The sequence below is a fragment of the Pleurodeles waltl genome, chromosome 4_1 (genome assembly GCF_031143425.1).
Source record: "Pleurodeles waltl isolate 20211129_DDA chromosome 4_1, aPleWal1.hap1.20221129, whole genome shotgun sequence".
NCBI lineage: Eukaryota > Metazoa > Chordata > Amphibia > Caudata > Salamandridae > Pleurodeles > Pleurodeles waltl.
Window position 1 is genome coordinate 979,904,325 of NC_090442.1, and position 27,380 is coordinate 979,931,704.

Consider the following 27,380-nt stretch of genomic DNA (forward strand, 5'->3'; position numbering starts at 1 on the left):
TTTTATGACAGAACTTCAATTTGGGATAAAGCTGTAGTTCACCATGTCCAATCAGTTGTATAGAGGAACGATGAGATGTCATGATGCTTTTTCTCTCCTAATCATATCCACCCAAACTGTAAACACACCGGGTGCCATGTGAAAAAGGTTCTGTTTGTATCTTTATATTGTATTTTTCTTGGGTTATGCGGAAGGAAGCCCTTTCAGGCTGATTTTGATGGTTGATGGCCGCAACCTCTCTCTCTGGCTCCCTGCGGGTTTATGGCTTCAAGCACAGTAGGAGCAAAAGGAGAGAATGAGAGAGACAAGCAGAGCCGGCTGGTTCAAACATGTAAACATGGCTGCTTTTGGTTCCAGATCCGGCCCTGGTTAGAAGCACTTTGCCATAAAAGGAGAATATGAGTGTGAAAAAGTGTACACCGTTAACCCACTGGTGTTTGTAAAATGGTTTATTCTGCTTGTGGGTTAACAAGGTAATATGTTGATTTGAATTATACCAATTAGGTGACAGATTACAACATTTTAAACACCGAAAGGTGAATATTCTCTTTTATGGTCATGTAAAGTGGCATTTTATTATGATTCTTAGTGGTTTGGAGTTTGTGCTTTGTGGTGGCTCTTTCGGCGTCTATTTTTGAAGGAGAAAATAGAATGGATAATGTGTTTTAATGAAGCAGTTCATGACGTTCGAAATAAATGATGGCAGTTCGGAAATATGATAACGTATCTAATTAAAACCATCACATCATATAAATTGAGGTCTAAGCTTTAAGTAATTTCCAAGAACAGTTAGAGAAAACATTGCAGTTGACGCTTCAGTTACTTTATCATCTCCAATGGTTACCAAATAATTAATCCAATTATTACTAAAACGGGTAATTATTTTTCTTGCTTTATGCACAAAATTCCAGTCACGTGGGCGACAAAAAAAGAGAGTTCAGTTAATATAATTATCCCTATTACAGGTTCCTCGTTGTCGAGGACAGAAGAACTGTATCTTTTACATGACATTAGTGGCGTAGGTTGACCGCTTACTTTCAGAGAAAGAAATTAACGAAAACTAAAGGGAAAGCCCTTTCGGCTATAAAAAGATAAAGTGACAAAAGTGCAGGAAGGCACTCTGGCACACTTACAGGAAATACAGTCCTTGTACTTCCACCCAGTAGATGGAAGTTAGGGCTCGGCTCATGTGTTTGTATTTAGGAAGTCGATCATGGCATAAATGTGTGTGGGTTAATACACCATGTTTGCAACACTTTGCAGGCTACAATATCAGAGGCTACACATCAGACTATGCACAAAAAGGGGGTCTGACAAAAGTGCCAAGATCTTTAACCTAAGGTTGCCACAATAGCTATGCCTGTTTGCGATTGGTATGTTGCTTTGTTATCATCTATCCATAAACATAGATCCCTCAAAGGAATTTCCGCAAAGATCTTGGCTCTAATATGAATCACCACATTTAAGCAGAAGTGTAGCTTCCATTGGTGCAGCAGGGGCAGTGCACTGGTGCCCAGAGGTCTGATGGGACCATTCAACTCTGAATATTGCTGTATTTTACAATTCAGACAGCAGTTATGTGGCCTTTTACCTTCCTTGCACTAGGGAGGATGACACACTGGCTATGCTACTGCAATCAAATAAGTATTACTGGCTATAGTGTAATCCTCAGTCATTAATGGAGTTGCATCAAAGGCCATATGTACAGACTTGGATGAGGAGAATCCATCCTATACAGCAGAAAAAACACTGAGCCAATCTAAGATGTGGTCTACCCAAGCCTACGCCACATTTAAATTACTGTTATTTTCTAACCCCTATCTTTTCAACTGCTTCCTTCAAAATGTTTCTTTACCTTAGATAAACGTTAGCCTGAACAACCTTAACACAGTTGACTTAAATACAGCCTGCTGCCTTGAGGAAATACTTCATCATGAAAACCATGCATATGTTAGTTGTGTGGTGTTAATGGAAGCCATTGCTCTGTTTGTAGGTTGAGGGATGAACCATGAAAAACATCTAGACACTTCTGTATACCGGACAGCTTAATCTAACCTAGGACGTGAATGTCCAATGCACGTCCAAAAGGTCAGATCCATTCTAGATTTTCAGGTCACTCAATGAATATACAATTGTTGCAGTTAGAATAAAGTATGACATTTATCTTATGTGCATATCCAGAAAATCTATATGATAGGCCCCTGTGCAAGCTTTTCAAGGTTCAAAGAACACACATTTTCCTTAATTGAATATCTGCGTTGAATCAGTCATGAACAGAAAGTACTTTTTCCTCCAGCTCATAAATGATACAGATGCAGATTTTGCACCAAGAATTTTTCAGTACAAAACGCCTGGGATTCCTCTGGCATGCTTTCTGCAAATCAATCATGCAGTGAATGATGGAACGTGCCCTTCATACTAAAGCAGCAAGAGATTCACCATGTCGGGGAATCTTTGGTCCAGCTTGCATTACATTCACCTGGTTTAGCCCAATTAAATTACCTAGCTGGTAATGTTGTAATTGATGGTAGTAATTTGTGAAAGGTGGCCAATACCTTGTTGAATCCCTGGTAAGGGATTGTCTGTTGCTGGTAATGTTGAACCAGAGAAGGAAGGGCCATTGTTAACCCTGAAATTTTACTAATGAATATTCATGTATTCTGAATGTTGAATCTGCTTCGAAAATTAGTTAATATAGAGGAATAATACACAACTTTGAAAATGTGCCTACATGAGTGACCGCCATTAAACATGAAGTGTCTTAATTAACTGGTTTTTAAAGTATCATGTTTGGATTATTGTATTAGTATGTTATATTAATGGTCATGTATTATGTATTTGCTTTATTAATCATAAACCTTAAATTAGTGAGGTCTTAAGCCTAGTTGCACGGTACATGTCAAGTTGCATTGCTTAGACGAATCATAAATTGGTTGCTTAGAGAATTAGATTGTAATTTTCCATTGCATTGACCGAATGCTGGTAGCTAAAATTCTTTCCCATGAGATCTGCTTGCTAGAATATGTTGTACTAGTTATTGATACTTTGTAAAACTTAGTGTGTGTAAAGGCGATGTTACCAGGAACTAACAATGGATCCACTGACTGGAGTATAAGCCAATACAAATTTGATACCTGACAAGCCCAACGATGGGAACAGGAGAAGAGGAGCCAATCATCACATGTGAAAGACAGTTTAGTTATATCTTAGATCTGAAGTTCTACTTTCATTGGACTAAACGTAAACATACAATACTTTAATCAATAGCAACGTGGGAAGAGGTTTTAGGGAATCTAACTTAGCCAGACTGCACCAAGAGGAGACACCGCACTTTTCCTGATTGTCCCGAAAGGAGACACGCTTAACTTTTTCTAACTTTGTTGCCGAGAAGCGACATCCTATTATGTCAGTTCCTGAGACATTTCTATCTTGAACTCTATTAATAAGTCCTGATGCCCACGCTCACTGGACAGATGTCCATTTGACGAAGACTGTCACAGCTTGCTGAACCATACTGAGGCAAGATATAAGATTATGTTACTGATTGCCATGTCCATTTGCTTTTGTCTTTAGGTACCAACTGCTAATTTTAATAGAGCCATAGTCAGGACTGCACTGGAAGATTTCATCACTGGCAGAAAACTAAAGTTGATTGTTGAGTGTCATTATGGAGAAGGCTCTCAGGGGCATGGATAAGGTACAAGATGGTGAACCCAAGTAGATAGAGCTCTCCATGTCCACCCTGAAACCTTCCACTATCCTTCAGGCTGAGGGGCATTAGAAATACTTGCAGGATTGACAGTGAATCTTAGAACTCTGGAACTTAAGCCGTGCATGCTGGGCTTACTACTCAGAACGAAGGGAGGGAAGTATAATCTGATATTTATAGACGTTACCCTAGTGGTACTGAAGGGATGTAAAACAATGGCATGGAAGTCTCCCAGAGTCCCTGACTTGAACCAATGGCTGAAAGACTTGCTGATGTGTGCCAAGGCTTAAGATGATGCACTCACAGCGAGACATGTTTGCACCGGCACTGTAGGCCAAATCAGGCACGCGCACCCCCATGCCCCTGAACCCACAATTGCATTCACTGCACATAACTGGAAAAGGACTGTATGGATGAGGGGATTTTATTAAAATTATAGGCTTGGCCTAAGCGCATGTCTCACGTCCACCAGATGATATAACATCTTTATTATTTGGTTGGGGCTTGCTTTCTCATGAGTCGGAGTGAAGGATGGGTCCCGGAGCTAGTAGGAGGGCTATCTTCCAAATACTGACCATGAATGGAAAATGTAGCAGATGACAGCCTGTTATTTTATATGTGTTTGCTAAAGTATGGCTGTTTCACCACTAAATAATTTATTAAGCACAAGCCTAAAATTAGGATTAGTTGGACTCATCTTCCTCCCTTTACGCCACATTGTGTGTCATAATGCTCATAAAGAAAATGTAAAGGTACACCTTTCAACTTCCAAGATGCTTGAACATTTTGTATACTATGTCAACAAAGCACTATTATGTTGCATAATATGAATAGAGAACTAAGGGCCTGATTTATACTTTTTTAGCGCCACATTTGCGTAATTTTTTGACGCAAAAGCAGTGTAAACAAAAAACATAATGGAATTTTGTACATTTGTGCCGTTTTTGCGTCAAAAAAATGACGCAAATGCAGCGCTAAAAATAAATAAATCAGGCCCTAGGATTAAGAATGCTTAATATGGGAACCAACAAACAAAACAATGCAGTTGAAGTTGCAAATTGACTGCTGGAGAGCACTTGGGAGGAAAGAGGGAAAAGAAAAGGGTACATGAAAAGCCATTAAACAAAGGATTAATGAACAAAAGATTAAACTCAAACGATACATTATTTGCACATTATTCTTTTTTTAAGCAAGTCCGTGAGAGAATATGTAAAATTAAAGGCAGTACGGGCTGTGGGAAATGCTGCAGAAGAGAGCAAGGGCTGGAATTAAAGGGAATCAGGGAAAGGAAAAACGAATTGATTAAATGGAAATTAAATTGCTCCAAGGAACTCAAATAGTCTGTGTTCTGAGTGTGCAGCTAGAAAGAATGGAAAACAATTGGTAGTAGGTGTCTTAGTGGAGACATTACGTCCTTTGTGATGTAATATCTTTTATATTGACTACCTTTGAATGGTAGTTTCTGCTGACAATGTGGCACAGAAAAGAAATAATGGATAATGTTAACTTTTATGGTGAAGTAAAAGTGAATTAAATTAAGCAAACAATGTAAACGCTTAAGTGTTATTTTATTATATTCATGCGCTCAGTGTGATTTCAGTTTACAACGTTTAGCGGCTCTTTCTTATCTTCACTTCCGTAAGACTCTTTTTCCTTCTTGTGTTTATTCTTCTAAGTGCAGAGGTTATGTTCATACTGATGATCCTTGACGTGCAGGCCAGTGCTTTTAGAGGAGGTATGTGACCGCATTGTGTTTAGCACGTTCATCTAAACTGCGTGTACACATTATTTTATTATGATTTTCTTAGGTAGACAGTTCTTTGGCAGGACTGAAAATCAACCTTAAGGTTACAAGTATCCTTCTTATATCCTGCTCACTGTTCACCATATCTAATTAGTTTTTGTATCAGCTTGTGCCACATTTGCAGCAAAATCATCACAAGCTCAGCTTGGTCAGAGTCAGTCGCTCTGTTTCAGCACGCCCTGGAGATAGCTGGACTCACTCAGGGATATCATAGGCGGTGGGGGCCATTCTTTATGCTATAAAATGACTCAAATGTGGTGAAACGAGGCTCTGTCTGTTTTGAGATCATGACAGACTCTACATGTCCCACCAAAAGTTCATCCTATTTCCCCAGCACCAATGTTTGAAATGTTGAAACTTCAGAAAATGACCTCTTGTCAATCCAGATCAACACATTCAATGTATCCCCAAAGCTGCAAACCACTTGCAATACTCCTTCATGTCTAAGTGACTGTGGCAAATAGGCCATGATTATCAACAACCTTGAACTGACCTGCACTACAGAGTTGATAAAATTGTGGACTTGTCTCCATCTACCATCTGATACAATTTACAGTAGACATGTCATGTGCACTTTGTCTATATTTTTTACATTATACAGTAAGAACTGTACATTTTTTTAGAGTTTCAGAAATATACCCTTTGGAATGAGCCCCACTATAATACCGACAGGTCCAAATGATTCAGATTTGATAAATTGATGGGGTAACTCACTGAAGTACAAGGGAATATAGCATGATGGACAGGAAGTAGGGAGAGTTTAGAACGTAGCTGAAGAACATAGAAGTGGGCATGAACAGAGCTCTCCATAAAACCAGTGTCGAAATCCATGCCTGGGCCAGGATTCGAAATAACTGTGAACTCTGATTCTTGGCCTTGGTCTGGAATACAGCGCATCCAAACTATGCCAATTAATGCTAAAAAGATAGCGTCTCTTAGAATACATTTGAAGATAGCAGCTTGTGACTTGATTCCAATGCCAAATCCATCAATGAAATGAAGGAGGGGGCTGTGTGGTGTACAGATATTCGCATGATCACTGATGGCTACTTGTAGATTTGGAAGTTCTGATGATGAGGATTGACCAAAGGCTGAAAGAGACAGTATAGTGTATAGAAAGTCACAAGGCCTGCCATCAATAGGGTGGTGGAATTACATCATAACACTGTTTTCTGCGGTGCACCGGCCTAGATGGGATCTGTGCATTTATAAAATTTTCTGCTTATGCATTGAGTGGAAAAATCTTTTAGTGCGTGGGCTGCAGTAATTGCCTCTGCATTTCCCAGATCTGCTGTCAGCAAACATGCAGTAAATTGTATATTGTTCAAGTTAAAGTAAATGCAAAATAGCTGCACAGGCTCTTATCCACATGCGCAACGCAGAAAATTGAATCATGAGACGGCCCCTGGAGAGGGCAGGGAAGTTTGTAGAAGATCATGAAGATGACACACATAAAAGCCCGAAGGCATGGTCTTGTTGATCATAAGAATTGTCATAATACAAGGATGGAGGGTGCTGTGTAATGTCATGAGAAACTTATATTTCCACATTAGACAGTCCCATAGATATTGTTTCCCATTCTTGGGCTTGCAATAGCACTTAAATAACGTTCAATTATTCACTTGTATCATCCTATTGCTCTCACGGCAAGTCACATATTCCACTCTGCCATAAATATGATGAAACACATTTGATTTTTATCATTCTTTTGGAGATGCCGGACTAATACATTCAAATCTAAAGAGGCACAACCTTTAGATTATACTTTACTGAACTTTCATTAAACTAATTGAAATTAAAATCGGGAAATTGCTACCAATTTTGTTACATTTATGTTTAATTCCTTGACAAAGGGATGCTGATGGGGGAGCATGTTGTATGCACCAAATATGTGCATGAAATATCCTTTAGAGTCATGCTGTTATTTTTTCATAAAGTACCGTTCCTTTTAATTTAAGGTCTCATTTGGGCCAATGTCACAGGGAGCATTTGCCCTCTAGAAGAAACCATTGAATCCCTCAACGATGTAAAATCTTCACATGTCTGGCATCACAAGGAACAGTTACTCTTTTTCCATTATAATATGTAAGGCATGTGAGGATGCCTGTCTTGAAGTCACTTATTGTTAATTTATTCTAACGCCACTTGCTTAGAATTTCTTAAATTGTAACACCATGAATGTCATTTATGCAATATTTGCCCTTCTGACTTGGTCTACATTGGTAAGACAACATTCAAAATCAGGATTTGCATCTGTCAACATAGAAGTTGTCTACGCTGGAAGGTTGCCAGCGCCCCCCTAGGGGACCACTTTGTTTCAGCCGGCCATACTAAAGGTTACCTTTAACAGCAAGTAATCGCTGACATCAAGCCTCCACCAAGAGGAGCTGATATTGGGACAATACTCAACAAAGAAGAATTAAAATGGATTTTACTTGTAAATAGTCTACAAACTGGGCTCAACCGGAAGGAAAATTGGTCCTCCATTACCTAACTTGGATCTTTCCTCTTCTATATAGAAGCGTTTGTATCATAATATCCACTGTATGGGGTACAGTACCAATTCTGCTCTCTCTTTCTCTCTCTCTCTGACACGGGGTGCTGTCACTAAGCAGATTCAGTTTTTATATGTGATTGTCTTTGATACACAGCTCATTGGCCCCCAGCCTTCTCACCCCTTTTTGTACGATGCCCCGTTTCATTTTCATTTTCTATCTTCCGATCGTGATTGGCATTTTATTACTTAGGCTTCCCTTGTAATATTCGCAGGGGTGCACTCCCTACTGAGTATTGAGCATATCTGTATTGGTTATTACATGCCTTCGATTACATTCTTATGCGGTTCTACATGATGTGCATTGGTCTATTATCTTGGACCCCAGCTTATATTCCCTCTCCCCTTTGTATAGATTTGGCTTCTCAGGACGATTGTCCTATAATGTTGATGTGCTTGTAGCCATAGTGTTAATATTCTTTAGAGCTACGCACATATATCCATACCTCACTCAGTCTAGATGCCTAATTTAATAGGGCAGTGATGCTCTCCTCCCCTTTCGATGGCCCCCTTTCGACCGTGATTGGCAATTTTTCTCCTTGCCCTCCCTTGTAATATTCGCACAGATGGGCTCCCTACCGTGTATTGAGTATATAATTTGGTTATTATATGGCTTTGATATGTTCTTAGGTGGCTCTACATGGTGCGCATTGGTTTATTTCCTTGGGTTGTGGCCGTGGTTCTTACACTCCCTTGTATGAAATGTCTTTCCTGAACGACTATCCTTTATTCTTGATGTTCATGTTGCATTAGGTTGACTATTATTTAGAGATATCCATAACCTTACTTAATGTGGTTGATTAGATTAATATGGCAGAGATGCCTCCCTCCCTCTTGTGGTGCCTGCTGCCCTTTTCTATTTCTATTACTTGTGCGTCCATTTGTAATTGCACATGCTGGGCCTCCTGCGTCTCTACTTCTGGGTGACTTGAAGTTGGTTATTGCCAGACCACGGTTGCTGTTGGCATCCAGAACTGTTCGGGCACTATTAGGTAAGATCTCCTCCTATTTTACATGTGCGGCCCCCATGGGTGGTTAGAGCGCTTTGCTTTATTACTCTTGTCCAGCCTTATCTTTCAGGTATCACTCCATGCTTTAATAGCGGATACGTTGGCACACTGCCAACATTGCCTTGGATTATTTTGTGCAGGGCTGCTCCGAAATCCTTGGCTGTCTTACAGCTAGCCTGATTTTTGATTAGGTATCCTCTTTATTTCTACGGCATTTTTTTCACCTTGGCACTACTGGTCTGCAGTTTTGCTATGGTTGGGCAGAGCGACTTGCTATTGATGGTTTTTCCTGGCTTATTCTAATTTTTAGGTACTTCATCTTGCTATAGTTGCAGACACCTTAACACATTGCCTACATTACCTTGAATGCTTATACGTGTGTTTGCTCTGAAACCCCTGTAGCGGCGCAGTCATTCATTGGATTAGCTTGTTCCATGATTAGGTATCCTCTCTTTTATGGCTGCGTGAATTGTTACTTTTGCAACTTTTGGCTGAGTAGCCTCACCACATTCCTTTAAGGGTGCACAATTATAACCCTGTATGCATTGCATTGTGGGAAAGCATTGCCTTAGATTCTTGTTTTTTGTCCCTGACCCCCTAGGCGGGTGTTGTCATTCAGAGGATCTGCTTGGCTGCATGGTGTATCACTAATGCACTTTTGGACAGCTTTTTCCTTTTTTTGCCACTTTCCGGCTGCAAAGACTAAATCATTGTAATTCCTCATGTACCTCACTTTTGGGAGACCCATGGACTTGATGTCTTCTAACTTTTTATTTTCCTGCACGCAGCAATACAATGAACTACTGTCCGGGCACTGGCCAGATGAGCACTTTGCCTTCACAATCAAATGTTTCTTTCAGAGTTTCATATATTCTTACTTGAGTTGTGAGTCCTGATGATGATCCCGTGCTCATTGCCTAGGGGATTGAAACGTTGACAGTGGTACCATAACTCATCTTGTAGTTGAGACAATTCTATGTATGATTATAGGTACTGGCACTATTTGAGATATGAGTTTTGTATTTGCTTATGTCAGCTTGGTAGGCCTGAGTTCTGTTGTTGGGCATTTACGCTTCTTCATATATGATTTCCATCACTTCTGTATATTTGGATGACAAATTGTACTGAAAAAACGAAATTCCTTTTGTTTCTATGTGCCCCCTGTATGTTTGTTTTCTACCTGTCCTTAAAAAAATATGTACTCAATAAATTTTACATCACTAACTATACATAGATTTCATTGGATCTCTATGCTAATATTGTGATTTGCACAGCTACTGAGGGACCCTTGTTCCCTGAAATATACTGTGACCCTAGGTCCCTCTTAAATCCTTGGGTTTCCCTTGTTCTTAGAAACTACCTATTTCTCTACTAGCATTGTTGTCATTGTGGGGGCAAAATGAATGTTTCTAAAATTATGTTTGAAAACTATCACTTTAAAACGAATACTTCTCAATATGCTGAAATAATATGTGTACTAAGGTGGAACAGTTCTACATGTTAATGAAATACACTTTTTGAATTTTGAAGAGACGTCATCCTATTTTTCCACTTTTGCTGCAAGGTGTCTTGAAAAAGTAAGGTGTTTCCAAAGTTAAGTGGTGCAGGACTCACTAGTTAATTTCTTTTTTAACATAAATTAGACTTTAAATATAGGCTTGCCTGTTTATCTTGTTTTTAATATTTAATGCTGAGTCGAGTAATTATCAGAGTCGAGCAATTATCAGTCCAGTGCTAATGTTAATTTTAGGGCTGCGCGTAAAGCTCAGGAGGGCTGCATGTGGCCCACTCAGACCGTACTACGAGCATCAATGTCATAGACTAACATGGTGATTAGCAGTTAAGCAAAGACACCTACAAAGACCAGAATGCAGGAGGACTTCTAGATAGGGACATAACTGAGTGAAAACATGGTGCAAGAATTTGGGGTGATAGATGTCCCAGAATGATAGAAGAGCAATCCTTGAGGTCAACACATCCGTGACCATAGCATCTGAAAGGTAATCAAGTAACAAAACGCCAACACGTGTTTCGTCTTATGAGATATAAATCTCCAAGACTTCATCAGGGCTGAGCTAAAAATCGATAATTAATCTGTGATGGGACTCCTGAGGTTGCTCACACATGGTCCGGACACTTCGGGACGCCGCGCAATTATTCGACCGCGGTCTCCCGTCCTCTAATATTTTCATTTTGAATTAGGATTCTCGGTGGTACAGATTTTTCTACTTTAATCTATCTCTATCTATCCAAGGTACCACGAGTTTCAGATTCCTGAGATGGCTCAAGAATAAATTGAAGATTCCTTCTTTCACGATTTTCGGTCTCACAACGATTTTCTCGATCAGGATTCTATGGACACTAAACACATCTTATGTAATTGTTTTTGATTCATGAGTGCCCTGACTTCCAAGTTATCTATGTTCGGTCTCTTCGGAAACCTCAGAGGATTAGGGAAGATCCTCTTGCCAGGAGCACCGTGCCCTATCTGCTTTGTATATGTATTACCTTGTGGATTCATTGTGAGCGCTCAATTTCTATGTTCTTCTTCCTGGTTGCTAGTGTTTTGATAGATGTCCCAGAAGACACAGCAAAAGAGGGTGCAGACAATTTTGCAACACACTAGGATGAGAGTTTTCTCTTTGTTGAAGTTGCTTGAATAAGGCTTTCAACAAGATGCAACTATCCTTCCATTAGAAGATTGTGGACCAGCTTCTATAGATTATTAATATAAGGCATCCCTCATCACTCCCATTCACAATGGATCACAGAAAATAATGGAATACAGCCTGCTCCCATTGAGCTTTAGCCTCTACATACTCATATTGACTGTCAATCACGCTGTTTGTTTTTGATAGGACATCCTCTTCACCATCTATGTCAAGACTGAATCTCCACATCTCGCCACTCCCTCCGCTTTAGTAGGTCTTACCAGCCTGCCACCATCACTCACAATGTCCCTATTGGGTCCATGATCACCACTGAAAGTACTATTAAGCCTGCCATATCTTGGCCAAGTCATCCCTGATGGTTACTCATTGCTCTATCAAATTCAAAACTTTATGATCAAGATGCTACCTGTGCCACATCCATTCCGAGACAAGGTGGCCACTCTGCTGATACACAAGTCCATCTGTCTAAGTTTCCCCTAATATCGGGGTATAGAATCCTGTTGCGTGACCTGTGCAGGTTGATGGCTGCGCTTCCTTTTTTGGTGGGGATCTATAAGATGTCCACTCCCTCCCCTCACCATTCCAGTGCCTCTTACGATTCATGCATTGGTGTTGCATATTTCTCTTTACACCATATTTCATTCTGGATTTTATCTCAATCTTTTTCATTTTGTTAGAAGGAATGGTATAGTGGCCATTGCCCTGTGCATCTGGTGACAAAGGTACAAACCCGAGCCAAGATCTAATAACAAATAGGGCCAGCACAATGGCAGGGAAAGAAATGCACATTATACCATTCAGCAACTACTGGATGCAACAGTGTACAAACTCAAGCTAGTGCTGCCTTGCTTTGAGTTAACTGTTCATGGAAAGTGGGCACAACTGAGCAAGTACAATCTGAAGCACTAAAAGCAGTAATACCAGCTAAAACTGACCAACCTCACACAACATAACGCAGCTTAAGATAGGCTTAAATGGCGCAAACAAAAACAGGTTCAAACAGAGATAAAAAACCCAAAGAAATATCAGATTCATGTAATCAAACCCTATACCGAATTCACTCAACAAACTACAGTGAGGTTCGGAAAATGCCATAATATGCTGAGGCAGACAAAGAGTGCCTGCAACTAATGAAAAATTAAGGCTGTGTGAACAAACAATATTGTGAAAGTGAGAACGTTGAACTACCACAGGACATCATCAAACAAAAGCATAAGCTAAGTAGTTCACGTATATAAGACCTTCTTGAAGAAAAATCACCATCCTTTGCTCCAGCAACAGACGTCACCTATGGAGTACCAGCACACGTGAAAGTACTCGTATGTAAGGTTTCCCAGTCGAGGCCCAATAATCAAAACAGTGTTCCGTAAGCAATTTGACACATGTCATAGGTACCAGACACTGTGCACACCACATTCGTATGCACTCCATACATAATTCTACTTCACAAATGTGGTAGTCAACTTTCCAGGCGATACACATTAACTTTTTGAAAGTGTTATGTACGTCATTGCCTACTGGTGCACTTGGGACAATTGGTGAGCGAATCTCTGTTGATATGGAACATGTGTAATATTTTGTGAACTCCCAATATTGGTGATATGGGCAGGCTTGGATCCCATGGCTAATAACATCATGCAGTCAGCCATTGGCTGAGGCAAAAAAATATAACATATGCATAACTGAAACTAGGAAGACATGGAGCACCACACAGAAGTGTTTTGGCACACTGAAATTCAGCGACATATTTGGTATGACAGTATTGTACAGATCTACAATAGGATGCAACATTCCAAACATCTGCTTATCTTTTTCTGTAAGTCACACTCAAATTCTAAAGTAAATCCACATAGTCTTTTCCCCAAAAAACAATCCCCATTCTTACCAAATGTGTTCCTCCTTCCCTAGTGATGGATAAAAACTGGGTCTAACTTTCAAATCGGGCTCTCCTCATGGTATCTGAGTTGCTCATATTTTTCACACGGGAATAAACAGAATCTGTCCGGCACTAACCTCTCTTTTTAATGGTTGTCCATCTGCAGCATGCATGGTTCTGCAGTGGAAGCAAGCAAGGGTTTACCGATCTTAAAAAAATGCTTCAGATGGCCTAAGTGTTCTCAGGTACTACCTAGTTCTTTGATTTGATATCCAATTACAATTCTGGAGAAGCACATCAGCAAGGCAATACACAGCCTTTCTGGACCACAGTTTCATTTTAGACCCAGCTCATTTGGTTTTAGGCCACTGCATAGCACAGAATCAGCTTAGGTCAGATCGGTATTGATGATTTATGCTGGCTACTTTATTCTAGAGGCAAACTGCAATAATATTAGTAGACCTTTCTGTCGCACTTAATGCTGTCTCCTCCAACATACTGCTGAACTACGTACATGAAATTGGAATTCATCAGTGCCAGAACACCCTTTGGGGGTAGCAGCTGTGCTTCATCAATTATTAACCGTTGGGCCTGGCCCGCTCTGCGGGTCACCCCAAACATATTGTTTTCACCCCTCCTGTTTCTGAACATGTTTTTGTTTAGTTAGCTTTTAGGACTCTGTGCACGTTACCACTGCTAACCAGTGCTAACGTGCTTGCACTCTCTCCCTTAAACATGGCAAAATTGGCTCACACCCAATTGGCACATTTAATTTACTTGTAAGCCCCTAGTAAAGTGGCACTACATGCATCCAGGGCCTCTTCATTTCATTGCTACTAGTGGGCCTGCAGCACCTATTGTGTACCCCACTTAAGTAGCTGTTTTAAACATATCTCAGGCCTTCCATTGCAACATATGTGTGAAGCTTTAAACTGTCATTTAGACCTGGCCAAATAAACCTTTTGTCAGGCCTTAACCTTCCTTTTTAATGCATAGGGCTCACTGCTATGGTTGACCCTAAATAGCATTTAGTGCAGGGTGCATTGTATTTAAAACGTTTGAAATTTACTTTTAAGTTTTGCATGTCCTGGTACTGAAAAACTCTCAAATTTGTTTTTCATTACTACAAAGTCTACCTCTCCCATAGGATAACATTGGGTTACCTTATTACATTTAATGAGTGATAATGTTTGTTTGGGAGAAGGTAGACAGGTCATGTTTGGAGTGTGAGGAATTGTAATTTTAAACCCTCTAATGGTAAAGTCGTATTTTAAGTTACAAGCCTGAAAATGCCACTTTTTGAAAGTTATAATTGTCTTGTCTTAACCATTTAATGCCTGCAGCCTGCTTCCTAGGTCACATAACCAGGTATAACTGGCAGTTGGCCTTTTTGTATTCCTCCCAAACAGCGAGCCAGAGAGAAATAGGTATTGGCACGGTAGGCCACCTCTCACTTGACGAAGGGGAGAAGCTGTCACCTCCTATATTTGCACATCACCAAGACTCCACTGAGCATACTCATAAAGGGTTTGACACTAGTCTTTTTGTCCCCAGACAAGCTGGGGCTGGGGCAGGAGGGCACGCAATTCCCAACACCCCTGGAGGTTAACCTCCAGACCATTCTCCTGCTTCAAATTTGGCACCAAGTATAAATATTGGACCCTCACACCCAACTCTTCAGTTCAGCTCTGAACCTATGTAAGACTCAGCACTGTTGTGCTGCTATGCTAGAAGGACTGCTAGTCTGTTGCCCTGTTGTCCTGCTTCTGTGCTACCCTGCTGCCTGAATGAGAATGACTGGACCTGCATGTTCAAACCCAGTACCACCAGAGTGACTCCAAGTGCTGGTTGGCTGGCCTACCGATCAGAGATCATAAGAGCCTGAAAAGGCTACAACCACATTGAACCCAGCACCTGGACCCTGGATCCTTCTGCTGTGAGTCCTGGACACTTGGAAGTGGGCCTGAGGATGCTCTGTCAGCCCAGCTGTGGTCTTTTGGGCATAACCAATGCAACGCATCTCATCTTCATGCAGGTCTGCTTCAGAACTGCCCGCAGTCTCCTCAAAGCTGCCGCTGAGTAACACATCCTTGATGCAGGCCTTTGCATCGCAAGCCTATCAACGAGGCATTCTCAATAAAGATGCAGGACTTTGCGATATAGCCGCACAGCTTCTTCAGAACCTCCACTGCATGATGCATCTTTGACGCAGGACTTTGCACCGCATGTCCCTTTTTGACGCACAGGACTCTGCATCGCAGGGCCACAGCTTCCACTAAACCTCCACTGCGTCATGCATCCTTCCAAAACATTCAAGAGTTCCATGTACTTTTAGTTCACTTCCAAATCACTGTGGATACTTGTAGCCCTGTAATCCTTGGTGTGGTTTCTCCTAACATTATTGCCTTCTGACCTCCTCTTTTGCTGATCTTGTTTTTGCTGGCTTTAAGAATCTGGGCACTTTACCACTGCTAACCAGTGCTCACGTGCATGTGATCTCTTCTTAAAACATGGCACATTGGATTTTCCACAATTGACATTTAATATTTTATTGTAAGTCCCTAGTAAATTGCACTACATGTGTCCAGGGTCTGTAAATTAAATGCTACTGGTGGGCCTGCAGCACTGATTGTGCCACCCACGGCAATAGTCCTTTAAACATGACTTGGGCCTGCCATTGCAGAGCCTTTGTTTGCAGTTTTAAACTGCACTGTTGACCTAGAAAGTTAACGCTCTTGCCAGGCTCAAACCGTCCTTTTTGATAGGTATGCTCTGGGCAGGTTTTACTTGTGTTATAAGTACTTTTAGAAAGTTGGTGTTTTCTTACTTTAACCATCTTGTGCCTTCTGCCTGTCTCTGATTACATATCTGGGTGGGTGACATCTGGGCTCGTGTGCATTCCCTCCAGACAGCCACACACAAAGAGAACTTAGGTGTGACTGATGGACCATCAACATCATGATGGCCCATCCTGGGCAGGATGGGCGGGAGGAGCTGATACGTACACCTGACTGGACTGTGTCCTGATCCGAAACAAATGACTGCAAGACCCCCTGTAGGGACTCTGTGCACTTCAAAGGCCTCTCTTTGAAGTCTCCCCTACTTCAAACACAGAGCTGTGTAGAATAACTGGACCTCAGACTCCACCAACTCAGTACACATCTGGACCTGAGGACATTTTGCCAGGAAGAAGGACAGCTGTGCTGCTGAAGGGACTGTCACACTGCTGGACTCTGCTGGACTTTGCTGGACTCCTGCTCTGCTGTGACTGCTCTGCTACCTGCCGCCCTCTTTACCTATGAGTCGGAAGGACTGGATTTGCATCTTTACATCACCAGAACCAAAGTGATTCCAAGGGCTTGCTGGTATGCCTTCTGTTGTGAATTTTCAGGGACATCAAAGACTTCCAACAACCCTGATACAGTCACTGGACTCTGCCAGCAGTGTGTCCTTCCAAGTTGTGCCAATCCAATCCTAAACCCTTGGAAGTGGGCTCCCCAGCTGTTTCTGCAACAATCCATGCATCACAGTCAATGCGTATGTTGGAACTGATGCATTTTCCCTCAACACTAATGCGTCGCTGCTGAGGACAAAGACATTGCCGGCTGCACGGCTCAACGATGACGCATCGCTAAGGAACTGCCAACAACTCATCTCGGATTGTACAGCTTGGAATCAACCCATAGTCTATATCCAGCCAGATCGACAACAGCACATTGCCTCCTCGGCTCCACACATAGGACAGCCCAAAAAGATACTTTTTCAGCGGGACAGGGTCGGCCCCTGTATCTGACTTGCGGTCCATTGCAATCAACCTGAACTACTGGATTCACCCCGGGCAAGCACGATCAGATCACCCTGGTTGGTGCTTTATACTTTTGAGAACTATATTTGCAGTTATTATTTAAAAATTTATATCTACTAATTGTTTTTGTTGTTTTGTTCTTGTTTTGTTCATTAAATTAAGATCTATGTTTCTAACCAGGTGTAGTATCTTGTTGTGTGGTGTTTTCACTGTTTTAATGATTTAAGTATTGCACAAATACTTTACACATTGCCTTGTAAATTAAGCCTAACTGCTCTGTTCCAGGCTACCATAGGGTGAGCAAATGTTAATGTATGGTGTGTAACTGACTTATCCTGACTAGGAGTGTGGTTTCTGCTTGGACAGGGTGCATACCTCTGCCTGGCAGAAACACAATTTCTAATAGATACATGCTAGAACATCATCAATAACGGTGGCAGTGGGACTCAGACATTTGATATTCTTCTTTGATGATTAATTAGATGTTCCTGAGTTTCTGTGGACATCTGGATAGGTGGCGATTTTGAAGGCACATCTTTCATTGTTGCTAATGTAGGTGTGCTGTTGTTATAGGTGTGCTTTTGTGCATTGATGGTATTGGATTAGTTGTTAGTACTTCAGGTATTTTTGTTATGTTTATCATGAGCAATGTCATTTTGTGCGTGTTGCTGCATGATTAAATTAGTGGCCCTGATTTATCAACGTCTTTGATAGTTGTGTGCTGTGGCCTTCTCTACTGGTTCCACCTATGTAGGTGGGGAACAGTTAAAACTATGCATTTTGTAGTTTTTGCATGCATTTCAGAAGTCCCTATTACACTGACAGATGTTGCCACATTTGTGGTGCAGGTTTCATGAATCACTGCCCATGACAGTAGTCATGTCAGTGAAAACAGTGGACACTCACATGGTTACTGGAGAAAAAAAGTAATTTGCCAAATGTGGCATTTAGCATTTTGCAGGATTTACCCTTGCACAGTGCTAGATCTTGGATAACGCACTGCATTGTACAATAACCTCATAGATGCAGTGACATTTTCAATGGCCGAGTCAATGTTGAACATGAAACATGAAGCCATACTTTAGAAGGTGCATGCTAGTACCTCATATTATCACATTGCTCAGTACCTATGTACAATTGAACAGACAATCACATTTCTAATATGTTCATTATAAATCCATAAACATTCATTGTATAGCTTGAATTTAGTACTGTCCCATTGTGATACATGTCATGGTAGATGTCCAAATTGATTTAGGTTGTTCTCTCCAGGTGCTGATATTTCTGCGATCAGAATCACCCTTCTGCACCCTCCCCACCCCCACAGTATTTCGTTTAATCTATCACAACAGTGCTCTGTTCTTGATTTACATCCTAGACATTTAGGTATTGAATTCTACATGTGCCAATATATGACACCTTCCCTGCACTAAAGAAATAACCTACTCATGTGACAATGAGACTTGTAAGATGTAACCTGGAGGTGTAATTTGAAACCTGGAGCTAGTTTTTCTTCAGGTGTCTTCTCTGAATTTTCTTATAGAACACCATTCTAGATGCCCTTGTGGCTGCTATAAGTTCCTCAGTTGCGCTGATTCCTTCCTGGGTCAATGCCTGTGGTTTGCACTGGCATACTAGTTTTGCCCCGTCTCTCCTTTGTTTAACGCTACATGTTAAGCCATATCGTTGTATTTCCTCTAGCAATGCTTTTGATTGTCCAGTGCAAGGATTGCTGCAAGGATGCTATTCCAAAAATCATTGATTTTGGACTTAAAAAGCGTTTGTCTTTGAGGTTTTGGTCTCAACACTAACGAATTTAATTTCGTTATGTGTGAAGCACAGTTTTCTCTTTTTTTCTCCCCTCACAAACTTTTGGCTCTTGGCCCCCAGGGTGCCCCTGTCTATCGTGGGCCGCAGACAGTGCCATGTATGGTTTTTGACACTTCCTTAGGTGTGCTCCGTCTGAGCATGCACAATTCCACCTGGTGGATGGTTGACTGTTGCTATTTGGGTTTTCTCTGGAACGCAACACAGCATAAAGTGTCTGTCATGTTTAAGCTTGATGGCGTGTTGCATTATTTGTGTGTGCGCATACACAGATGTAGCCAAGCAACGATCCCTTTCGCTTTCTTCTGCCTCATTGACCGATAACATAGATTTACTTGCTGGATGTCTTCTTCATTTGTGATTTTGGTGATTGTTTTCTCGAGTGGGGTGGGTGTGGATGTGTGAGATCATGCCATGGTTTCTGTTCAAATGTGCTATGCAAGACGAATGTTGGCATGATGTCTCATGAATGTTGCTTCTTGTGCTGTGATTTAAAACTACAAGTGTTTCAATTTTGGGAGCGTGCCTCCTGTTTTAGCTACACCTTAATTGGTTGTCATGTTGTTTATCCCATGTTGCTACATTTTTAAAATTGCATTTAACATTTTTTTGTAGTTGTTTCATTTACTGCATGCTTTAATTTCAAAGGGGTAGGGGGTTAAACTTGCTTTAGGAATTTGTATGTAGTGGTTTTTTCTTTCTATGCTGTATGAGTGTGGTTTATGTTTCATTTGACTGCTGTGTTCGTCTTGCTAGGCCTGTTATTCCATTTGACAATGGTTGTGCAATTATATGCATGTGACATAAGATCTTAAGCAATATGTGATTTTGTTGTTTCCACCAAGCACCAGTTGATGATGCTCTAGTATCTTTTTATGGTCATAATACAATTTTTATGATTTATTTTAATGATTATGCCTTTTACAATTTATTTATAGGGGTTTCCCCACTCCATAGGAGTCTCTGGTGCTTATGCCTTGCCCTGAACAGAAAGTTGGTACACATTAACTTGAGAATAGCCATGTCTTAGGAGTTTCCTGAACTTCAGGATTGATGGTTGGCCTAGGATGTTAATTGGGATAAAATGTCACGGTCACCATGATCAGTGTCCACTGAGTGGCATGAAATGTTTGATGTGCAACTTAAACTAATTCACCCAGAAGGAACAGACATTTCAATATCTGATATCAAAGTAGTTGGATGAGCTGCAGGGGTTTTAAGTGCCTCTTCATTTTGGTAGGGATGGGGAGAACTCTTCAGAGGAAAGCCCTCAGCTGGGGTATTGTTTTATCTGTGAGGTGGTACGAGCTTGCAGACTTTCGAAAGCTCCCTACCACTTTTTCAAAGAATCCAGTTATTTTACATTGTTTCACTGTAAAGTGGTGGTATGTCGCATTTGCGCCCTGGAATACACATATTAGGAGGCTTGTGAATAATTCTGCGCTCATTTATGATGCAAGTTTAATGTAATGGAGGCCGGAAACATTTTAGGACATTTGCGATCATAATAGAGCATCACTGGTGGATTGATGTGTTTCAATAGGGATATAACCCAACTAACTCAATTTGCTGCTCTGCTCCTTTTATTCATGTGAATAATTTATGTGGCACTCAATGCTTGCAAGCAGTTCGTTTTCACTTGTGTGGAGTGCTTCTCCTTTACTCCTCCTTAATGAACACTAATCAGATAAAAGCACTTGTTATGAGATGTTTTTATTTCTTAGTCATGTTGACCTGAATGATATTTTAGCAATCCCAATGCTGTGAATGCCCTGCTTGGAACAAAATTAGTTTACATTATTAATGATCAAAGACATGACTATATCTGAGTAAGAGAAACAAGGAGCTGATTTAAAAAGTTGTCACACAAAACCGCACTGCAGCCAAAGTTGGGACGCTGTGCTGTGTGAGGTGGAGAGAGCAGGAAAGCACCAACCCCACTAGGAGGCAGCACTGAAGCTCTCTTTCCAAGCACTGGTGTGCAATCAGACTTCCTAGCTCAAGGCAAACACCTTTGCACTATAGTGCAAAAGTGTCTGCATGGTGTCTAGCGTAGGTTTTGCATTGGAAGACTACCCTTCACTTGTGTGATGAAGCCATTGGAATAGGTTAACTTTCAATCAATCAATCAATCAGGAATTTGTAAAGCGCACTACTCATCCGTGAGGGTCTCAAGGCGCTTAGGTGGGGAGGGGAGGTGCTGCTATTGCTCGAACAGCCAGATCTTAAGAAGTTTCCTGAAGGCAAGGAGGTCTTTGGTCTGACGCAGGTGGGTGGGAAGAGTGTTCCACGTCTTGGCGGCGAGAATGATCTGCCGACGGTTGTAGTTCTGCAGACGTGTCGGACGGTTGTGAGGGTGAGGTCGGCGGAGTGGAGATGTCGGGTCGGGGTGTAGAAGGAGAGCCATCTGTTGAGGTATTCTGGTCCTCTGTTGTGCAGTGCTTTGTGAGCGTGGGTGAGGAGTTTGAAGGTGATTCTCTTGTTGACAGAGAGCCAGTGTAGGTCTCTCAGATGGCCTGTGATGTGACAGTGGCAGGGGATGTCCAGGATGAGGCATGCAGAGGTGTTCTGGATGCGTTGCAACCTCTTCTGGAGTTTGGCTGCCCGTGGTTCCCGCGTGGATGGCATTGCCGTAGTCTTGTTTGCTGCTTACGAGGGCTTGGGTGACTGTTCTTCTGTTTTCGGTGGGGATCTATTTGTAGATCTTTCGGAGCATTCGGAGGGTGATGAAGCAGGAGGAGGAGATCGCGATGACTTGCTGGGTCATGGATAATGGGGAATCCAAGATGAATCCTAGGATGTGTGCGTGGTCGATGGGAGTCGGAGTGGCTCTGAGAGTGGCAGGCAACCAGGAGTCATCCCATGCGGAGGGGGTGGAGCCGAAGATGAGGATTTCGGTCTTGTCGCAATTGAGTTTGAGGCAGCTGTTTTTCATCCATTCGGCGATGGCCTTCATTTCTTCATGGAGGTTGGTCTTGGCGGAGTCCTTGTTGAGGGAGAGGATCTGCTGGGTGTCGTTGGCGTATGAGATGATGTTGAGATTGTGGGATCGGGCGGTGTTAGCGAGCAGGACCATGTAGATGTTGAAGAGGGTCGGGCTGAGGGACGAACCCTGGGGTACGCTGCAGATGATTTTGGTGGCCTCCGAGTGGAATGGGAGGAAGCGGACTCTCTGGGTTCTGCCAGTGAGAAAGGAGGTGACCCAGTCCAGGGTTCTGTCACAGATTCCTGAATCGCTGAGGTGTGAGCGCAGGGTGTGGTGGCAGACAGTGTCGAACGCGGCCGAGAGGTCCAGGAGGATGAGGGCTGCGGTTTCGCCGTTGTCCAGTATGGTTCTGATGTCGTCCGTGGCGGCGATGAGGGCAGTTTCGGTACTGTGGTTGCTGCAGAATCCAGATTGGGAAGGGTCCAGGGTGCAGTTCTCCTTGAGGAAGCGGGTTAGTTGTCTGTTGATAGCCTTCTCGAGGACTTTTGCCGGGAAGGGGAGCAGGGAGATAGGTCGAATGTTCTTGAGGTCCTTTGGGTCCACCTTGGGTTTTTAAAGAAGGGCTTTGATCTTGGTGTATTTCCAGCTCTCCGGGAAGGTGGCGGACTCGAAGGAGCTGTTGATGATCTTCCGTAGTTGGGGTGCGATGATGGAGCTTGCTTTGTTGAGGATGTGGTGAGGGCAGGGATCAGATGGTGAGCCGGAGTGGATGGTGTTCATGACTTCGATGGTGTCATTGTCTTTGACTGGTGTCAAGGACAGCAGGAGGTTGGTCGGAGGCAAATCTTTGGTGTTGGTGGTTGCCTGGGGGGTCTGGGTGCTGAAGCTGTCATGGAAGTCTGCAATCTTGCGGTGGAAGTAGGAGGCTAGGGAGTCGCAGAGGTCTTTCGATGGTGGGATGTCATTGGCATTGGAGCTGGGGTTGGAGCATTCCTTCACGATGTTGAAGAGCTCCTTGTGGCTGTGTGCATTGTCGTTGATTCGGTCTTTGAAGGCGGCTCTCTTGGTGGTATGGATGAGTTGGTGGTGTCTGCTGATGGCGTTTTTGAAGGCTGTGTGGTTGTCCAGAGTCTGATCTTGGCGCCACTTTCTTTCAAGTCTACGGCAGGTTTGCTTAGATTCGTGGAGGTTGGCGGTAAACCAGAAGGCTCTTCTGTTGGTGCATCTGTTGGAGGGATTCTTTATCCAGGCGAGAGTATTGGCACAGGTGTCGATCCATTGGCTGAAGTTGCGGGCAGCTACGTCAGTGTCGGTAGTGTCGATGGGTGGGTTCCGGGAGAGGGTCGCAATAAGTTGGTCTTCAGTGACCTTGTTCCAATTGCTGTGGGGGATCCGTTGTGGGTGGTGGTGTGTTGTGGGTTTCTTGAAGAAGTGATGCAGTGGTGATCTGTCCAGTGGAGTTCGGTGGTGTGGCTGAAGAAGACGTGATTGCTGGTGGAGAAAATAGGGTCAAGTGTGTGTCCTGCGGAGTGGGTCGGTGTCGTGACAAGCTTTTTGAGGCCGAGGTTGGAGAGATTGTTGAGCAGGATGGCGGTGTTGTTGTCGTAGGTGTTCTCAAGGTGGAAGTTTAAGTCCCAGTGGAGTATGTAGTCAGTGGATGCGAGAGCGTTCGTGCTGATGACATCGGTGATGGAGTCGCTGAACAGCTGTCGGGGCATGGGGGCCTGTAGGCAAGGGTCCCTCAGAGGGTGGTGTTTGGGTCGGTGTAGATCTGGAAGTGCAGGTGTTCGGTGGTGCTGAGGGTGTCTTCAGTGCTGGTCACGATCCTGTGGGTGTTCTTGTGGATGATGGAGATGCCTCCTCTTGGTTTCTTCAAGCGGTTTCGGCGGGTGATCTTGTAGCCATCCGGGATGGTTATGGCGATGTCAGGCGCTGAGGAGGCGTTAATCCAGGTCTTGGTCAGGAAGGCAACGAATGGGGAGGGTGAGTCAAGTAGATTCCATAGCTCTACTGCGTGCTTGTGGACAGAGCGGGTGTTGAGAAGGATACATCTGATATGGTTGCGTTCTGCCTTGGTGGGTGGGTCGTTGGCATGGAGGCTGGTGAAGGTGCTGTTCCGGCAGGAGAAGGGTCCAGGGGTGGTCTGCAGGGAGGCTTGAAGGCAAGCGGGAGAGTGGCCGGTGTTGAGGGCGTGGAGGGTGGTGGCATCGTAGTGAAGATGTGCGTGGCGGTGGTGGGGGGACGAGAGCCAGGGGTTCTGGTGCTGGCCGTGGTCCAGGTGCGGAAGGGTGCAGACGGGCTTGCCTTTGGCGCACCAGCGACACGCCCAATGTGCTTGTCTGCTGCATGGCTGCCATTAAGTAAGGAGGTGGGGGGGAGAGGACTGCAGGGAGTCGAGAGTGGGCGAAAAATGGCATAAAAAAGGGGTGGGCCACGGGGGCAGCAGCGGCGGAGGGAAGAGAGAGCGGGGAGAGCGAAGTGAGAGAGAGAGAGCGGAGTGAGAAAAAAACGGGGAAGAGTAAAACAAAGCAAAAAGGAGCACAACAAGGGACAGACACAGAGGTGAAAGCAGAACGTAGAGCAAATCAGAAAAGAGGAGGAGAGAGGCAGAGGGCAAAAGGAGCACAACAAGGGACAGACACAGAAGTGAATGCAGAACGGAGAGCAAAACAGAAAATCGGAGGAGCGAGGCAGAGGGCAGCCTAGTAGGAAAGCAGAGCTCTCCCACTAGACACCAGGGATGAGGTGTAGGCAAAAGCCTGCAGGTGGAGGAGGGCCTCGAACTCCTGACAGGGGTCAGGAGTTCAGAGGAGTGAGGTATGAGGGCTCTACTTACCTGGTGGAGCCATGGGAGGCAGAGCATTGCACTGAATAGGTCAGTGGTATTGCTCGACCAACCACGCAGCGGCCACCATTAAGTAGGGAGGTGGGGGGAGGAGAGGACTGCTGGGAGGCGAGAGCAGGGGCAAAAAACGGCACGAAAAAGGGGGTGGGGCCGCGGCGGCAGCAGCGGTGGGAGTGCAGCACAAGAGAGAGAGGAGGGGGCAGGGCCGCAGCAGGGGCAGGGGAGAGAGGGGGGAGAGCGAAGTGAGAGAGAGAAAGCAGAGTGAGAGAAAAATGAGGAAGAGTGAAAGTGAAGCAAAAAGGAGCACAACAAGGGACAGACACAGAAGTGAAAGCAGAACGGAGAGCAAAGCAGAAAATAGGAGAGAGGCAGAGGGCAGCCTAGTAGGAAAGCAGAGCTCTCCCACTAGACACAAGGGATGAGGTGCAGGCAGAAGCCTGTGGGTGGAGGAGGGCCTCGAACTCCTGACAGGGGACAGAAGTTCGGAGGAGCAAGGGATGAGGGCTCTACTTACGAGGTGGAGCAGGGAGGCAGTGCAGTGCACTTAGCAAAAGTAAAATGTTTTGTATTGCACCATTATTAATCTACCGCTGATTGCAGACATATTTATGAAAGAAACTGTGCTGCTGTGTGACTACAACAAAGTAGAACCTCAGTAGATGTAGTTAGGGGGATATTTCCCCTTCAGAATGGCTATTCAGTAGTTTAAAATAGATGCTCATAGAATAATGCAAAGAAAACAAAATAATATAAATGCTAAATAATTTAAATCTTAGAGACGAAAAGGTCGTTAGAGAAGATAAAATGCTAGGATGTCAAAAATGCAAAACATGTAGGTTGCGCCCTCTATCTTTGTTTGGGTCCATGCTCTGTGCCGGGCCTTGCACTTAGTGCTTAGTGTGCTCCTGTGTGTGGTGGGGGGTGGCAGCTTGATCACTTATTGGCTCAACCTCAATGGCCATAGAATCCTGCCTGAATCCTGCCATGGAATCCTGCATAGAGTCCTGCATTTCTACATCTCTGCCGGTAGCCAGCAAGCAGGGATGCAGGGTCGGGCTAGGTGCTGACATCTATACCAACAGTTTAGCCCTGCCCACACCCTCATCCCTCCTCAAGCCTCAAGCCGAAGACAGTAACAGGCACTGTGCGTACTTGATGCAGGTCTTGTATTGTGGAGCTGCGGGAGCAACTGCAGTAGCGGTGAGGGCAGAAGGGGGCAAGCTGCAGGGGCAGGAGTCACAGGCCTAGGCCTTGTACCAGGCATGTGGAAGTGGCACGGCTAGGATCGGGTGCGGCCTGCAGCCTGGGTGAGCTCCCTTCCTGCATGGCACTATTTCGAGCTACCTGCTCACCCTCTTTTGTATCCTCTTGTGCCTTGTGTCACAAGTACCCTCTGCATTCTTCTCCCCAAAGCCCCCCCCCCAAGCCCACCCGCCCCCTTGGGCCTGCCATGCTCATTAAGCTGCCATCCTTCCTGACTCTAACCAATAAGCCTCCACAAATAGACTGCAACCAGATATCAAACATAAGTCCCCATAGACTGCAACCGGGTCTCAACCACCTACCTTCTACCACCAAATTGTGCTTTATCGTCATCATCATTATTGCACGCTTGTGCCTCCTACCGATGCAACAAGGCTATCTCTCTACAGGAGGGGTAAGATGACACAACCTGTCACAGTCACAAGCCTGCAAGCTGCATACTGCAAGCCTTAAAACAGCTGCAAAACAGCCCATTGTCATCACTGCGTGCTCATGCCCCTCTCCCGGCGTAACAAGGCAATCGTTCTATGGGAGGGGTGTGGCAGCACAACCTGACAGAGCCAGCCACAAGTCACACATTACAAGTCACAGACCGCATAACATTGCATGTCCCAGCAGAAGTGTGATAGGCAGCCTGCGTTTTTTGGTGGGGTTACATGCCTGCTGGTTTTGTGAGCGTGCTCACATACCCCCGACAACCAGCAGCCAAAAAGCAACCCACAGTCAATTAATTTCTTGATGTTTGTACCTTAAGCAGCCTCAGTATCTCCCAGTAGCCTTCCTTAGAAGCTCAGAGCTGCTCACCTCAACAGTCTGCCAGAAAACACATTAGTGCACATAAGTGTGTTCGAGGGCAGCAGAGAAGTGGCATAGAGAGAGCCACAGCAGGATTTAGTGCATGAAGCTTCATGTCCACCCAATTGCAAGCATGCCAATGACCCCATAAAACAGCCAAAAGGCAAAAGGAGAAGCTACTATACCCCAGTAAAGGGGGCCTGGAAAAGCCAGCCCAAGTAGTACCCAGTAATGAAAAAAAAACACAGTGTGGACTCATTGAAGGGAGACACCCCCAGAATCTAAAAGAGGATT